We start from the raw sequence: 5,507 nt of genomic DNA on the forward strand, positions 1-5,507 counted from the left end.
ATCTTCCTTAGTTTTTTTTTCCTTCTAATGTTGGTATTAGTACCTTGTTGTGCTCATTCCATTGGGGGAAGGATGACTAAGAAAGATATGCCATTTTTGGTAATAAAATTTATTGCTTCTACCCTTGAATATCTTTTTGCAATATTTCTTTGTCTTTACTTAGAATTATTTATAAGCTACAATATATACATAAGATACAATATATATACTACAAGAAAATATATAAGAGAATATATATATACATAAGATACAATATATATACTACAAGACAATATATTATGCGAATATATATACATAAGATACAATATATATACTACAAGAAAATATATAAGCTACAATATATACATAAGATACAATATATATACTACAAGAAAATATATAAGAGAATATATATACATAAGATACAATATATATACTACAAGAAAATATATTAGAGAATATATATACATAAGATACAATATATATACTACAAGACAATATATTATGCGAATATATATACATAAGATACAATATATATACTACAAGAAAATATATTATGCGAATATATATACATAAGATACAATATATATACTACAAGAAAATATATAAGAGAATATATATACATAAGATACAATATATATACTACAAGAAAATATATTATGCATGACAATTTAGTGTTTTACTATTGTTTTGTTATTTTCTTTTTCGTCAAGCACTTTAATAATTAGATCTGCATATATACTACATATATATTTTTAATATAGCCATGATACTACAAGAAATTGCCTTAAAAAAAAAACCGCTAGGCCCACGAAGACCACGAGCCCGACCCGTTAAGCACATGACCATGTGGGCTTAGGTCCGTCACGGGCCGGTTCCACCCATTGAGCCTACGAAGCCCGGGAACGCCAGGCACGGGACCGCCAGAGCCCAGGCCCACGAATCCCAGGCCCACGAAGCCCGGCCCGTTTGGCCCACGAAGGCCCGGGCTCGGCCCAGAATACAGCACTAGGGCTTTAGCAAAGTCGGCACTTCCAATGGCAAGAGGGATTGTGAAAGCGCTGGGATCTTCCAATTTAGGAGCCATTGAATGTACAATTGCACTCACTTGATGAGTCATCTTTATAGTTTCACAATTCATCGATCTCTTCTTTGTCACCAAGTCCTTCATGAACTTTGCATAACCGGGTATTTGATCCAAAGCTTTAACCAATGGAACATTAGTAGATAAACTCTTCATCATGTCAATCAACTTTTTGAATTGATTTTTTCCATTTTGCTTGGCAAGCCCTTAAGGGTATGGAGGAGGAGGCCTAGGCATGGGTTACTTAGCCTTTGGCACTACCCGTTCATGTATGTCAACAATGTGCTCCTTAAATGGGTTCACTTCATCATGAGTCTCCTCCATATTGTCATCAATGAAAATCATCACTTCATCATTTGCTTGCACTTCAATGCTCGACGTCTCATCTTCTTGTACCATTTGCTCATCATCCACTATTTTCCTTTGGCTGAGGTGGTATCATCTCCACCTTTTCCACTCCCTGTAGTAACTTCCATGCAATGTTCCGTGTTGTTCCCACCCTTTAGGTTCACCATCGTGTCACTTGGTAGTGCCCCCTTAGGACGAGTATTTAAAGATTCCGATATTTGCTCTAATTGAACTTTCAAATTGCGAATTGATGTGTTGTGAGAGGCTAGTTGCACATCGAAGTCAGTATTCTTCTCCATCATTTGTTTGAACATGTTTTCAATTTGGTCCATCTCATTGTTGGAAGAACTCGGACCATGGGAAGGATAAATAGGTGGGTTGATCAGTTGTTGATACATCGGGGGCCTTTGGAAACCTGACCCCCAATTCCCTTTGTTATTATTCCGCTCTCCTTGGTTGTTGCCTTCCCAATATCCTTGACTATTGCCACTCCAATTTACTTGGTTATTTTGACAATTCCAATTTCTTTGATTGTTTTGATTGTTCCAATTCCCTTGGTGGTTATGACCATTCCAATTACCATGATTGTTTAATTTCCAATTCTCTTGATTTCCTTGAGGTTGCCATTGTTGCTAATTTTGGCCTTGAGAGTTGTTTCTTTGCCCTTGGAAGTTGTTCACATATTCTACTTCCTCATCTTGTTCATTGTATGGTTCATCTTAGTCAAACCCAATATCATCTTGCACATAATTTTCCACATGGTTGTACACTTGAGGACCCTTTTGCCTTCTTTTTTTTACCTTCATACTAACTCCCTCCATTGCATTGATTTGCTTAGGACCTTGCACTTGTTAAAGTTGAGTCTTGGCTAGTTGATTCATTGTGGTGGTCAACTCGGCAATTGCTTGCCCATGATCATGAAATTCTTTATGCAAGTGAATCACATTTTGATCACATTGAGGAGCGTTTGCTCTACTTTGCCATGCCGATAAGTATCCGCCATTTCATCTAGAATCTCACAAGCTTCCACATACAACATTGTTATGATATTTCCATTGGCAAGTTAGTTGGCCACGCATTGATTGGTAGTATTGACCCCCCTATAAAAAGTTTTTTGAATCATAGCCTCCGTCATGTCATTGTTTGGGCATTTTTTCACCATAGTTCGGTACCTCTCCCATATTTCATGCAAAGGCTCATTGGGTTCATGTTTGAATGCTAGAATCTCATCTCCAAGAGTAGCCATATGCCCGGGAGAAAAGAACTTGGAAATAAATTTTTCCGCCAATTCATCCCATGTATGGATAGAATGATTTGGCAATCTTTCTAATAAATGCAAGGCCTTCCCCTGTAGAGAGAAACAAAATAGCCTCAACCGTAAAGCATTCTTGGAGACATTTTTCTGTTTACTTCCCCAACAAGTACCAACAAACCCCTTCAAGTGTTTGTAAGCATTTTGATTTGAAGCCCCGGTGAAGAATCCTCGTTGCTCTAACAATGTGAGAATAACATTTGTGATTTGAAAGTTGCCCGCCCTAATGCAAGGCGGGACTACGGCACTTGTGTATCCTTCATTTAGAAACACCTAGTGTGGAGCCACTCTTTATGGAGGTGGGGGTGGAACGAGAACGTTGTCTTGAGGTGGCCGGCCTCGTCTATTTTCTTGAGGTTCAAGAGGAACCTCTTCAACTTGATCATCTTCCACATCCACATCCCCCATAGGCATATTTCCGAGTGGATCATTGTTGTTGAGAGCCATTGTTTCACCAAAAAGATTAGTAATACGGAAGTAAAATAAGACAAACACACATAAAACCAAATATATAGCTAAATTCATTTTTAGATAACCATCAACAACACCAAAAATTGAAATCGTCCAGTCACACCTCTATTCGAGGTTATGAAACGGTCGATGCAATAGTAATATCCAATAGAGTCAGGGTCGAATTTCACAAGGAGCTTTATGAATGGGATACAGTAGTATATATTTAGACTATGCACGTGAAGTATCCAAATTGCACTTCCACAAATATGGTTGTGTTTTACTTCTAAAGTTATGCTAAGGATTATAATTCTAAAGATATAAAACAAGATAATGATGGTTTATGATGTTTTTCAAAATGTGTAAAAGGCATAGGGCTATGACCTTCATCTAGGTGTTTGCCTAACGAGTTGTAGACTTTAAAGCTTCTTTTATTGGTCGGGATGTATTATAGCTATCAAGACTAAAGTACCCACTCAATATCTCTCGGTAATAGAGTAATTTTGCCCAATTTGGCATCCTCAAGTCCTAACGGGTATTAAACAAAACAGTTCATAAAATGCTCAAGTCGGGTTTTACTATCTCTAGGTTCAACCCTTTAATAAAGACTATCAATCTCTTAATTTCATTCCAAATTCTTGTTAGCCAAGTTTTCCTAGACTAAGTCTTTGTTTCTCAAGTAGAGACCAAGTCAAGTAGGAAGGAACTAATGTTTGTAACCATTAATTCTACAATTAAAAATCAAGAACAAGGCTAAATAATAAACACCCAACCATAAAAAAACCATAAATCAAACACCCATTAGGTTTACACACTAGGGTTGGGTCACAACCCTAGTTAAAATCTAGCTGCTCATAATGGGTACAAAAGAAAATAGAGAAGAAAAGATGATAAAACTCATTTTGAATGATTAAATGACAAAATTTCAATGTTAAATCACCAAAGTAAGCTAAAGTTGCCTAAAGTAGTAAGGAAAAACGACTGCAGGAGTTCCAATATTCAAAAGTTAACCTAATTTCGTGAAACTAGTCTATTTATTCAAAGATGGAAATTTCGGACAATTCCATGTGCGCTCCGTACTTTACTTCAAACTTGATAGGAGCTGGATCTGCAGTCGCATAATTCTGGAATGCGGCCGCATCTTTAATGTTATGCGGTCCGCACAAATTTGAGTGCAGCCGTGTAGGGCCCTTCTACGGATCGTACAATTCTTAGTGTGGCCGTGTGGCTGACTTCTACTGCCACACAATAATTGTGCGGTTTGCACTTCCCTTGATCATCATAAGCATACTCTCTGAACTTCTACTCTTAGGTAGCTTCTGCGGCCGCACAATAATTGTGCGATCCGCACTTTGCACTAAGGCTCTGAGGGATTTCTCTTTGAATTCTACGTTCCACACTTGGGCCTTTGTGCCTGATTTTTGTTCTCGAGTTCAGATCGCTCCTTTTTGAGTTAGATTTCATCTTTGTGGCTCATTTCCCAATACTCCTGCAATTAAGCGTATTTTATCAGTTTTCAGGATTATAATTAAATATTTTTGGACAAAAATGAAAGCAAAATGGTGCTAATAAGTAGTCAAAATACCCACTTATCATGTATGCCCGAATTTACATTTGGATGTTTCTAGAAAGTTTTGGCCATAATTGCCGAAAGTTGGGAATTTGAAGGTTTGAATGTCCAAAAGTTTGACCGGGAGTTGACTTTGATGATATCTTGGATAGAGTGTTTCCGATTGTTAGAATATGTTTGTTATGTCATTTGCAACTTCTGTGCAAAATTTGAGGTAATTTTGAGTTGGTTTGATAGGAATCAGACTCTTGGTTGTGATTGTAGCGATTCATGAATTCATTGTGAAATTTCATGTGTTTTGATGTCCAATTCGTGGTTTCGCATGTTATTTTGGTATTTTGATCGTGCGATTGAGCTTGTATGATATTCTTAGACTTATGTGGATGTTCAAAGGGGGTCCCGAGGTGCTCGGGTGAGTTTCGAGGTGGTTTCGGACCATTTTGGAGTTGTATGCATTGCTAGTTTTCTGCTGATTTGTGGTATTTCAGTTGTTCTTCGCGATCATGAAGATGAGGTCGCAATCGCATAGTGTATTATGGGAGCTGGCTGATTTTCTTCATGGCGTTCACGACTGGAGGGTCACATTCATGTAGCTTTGTGAGGCCTGGGGCATCACGTTCGCAGTGTTGTGTCGCATTCACATATCAGCAAGGAGTTGGAGGCTTTGTTCATTGTGTTCGCACATGAGGCGACACGACCATGAAGGTCTAGCAGCGCTGTTCATCGAATTTCCGAGGGCTGTGCCGTGAACGCGTAGAGTTATT

Source organism: Nicotiana tabacum, chromosome 18 (genome assembly GCF_000715075.1).
Source record: "Nicotiana tabacum cultivar K326 chromosome 18, ASM71507v2, whole genome shotgun sequence".
Classification (NCBI taxonomy): Eukaryota; Viridiplantae; Streptophyta; class Magnoliopsida; order Solanales; family Solanaceae; genus Nicotiana; species Nicotiana tabacum.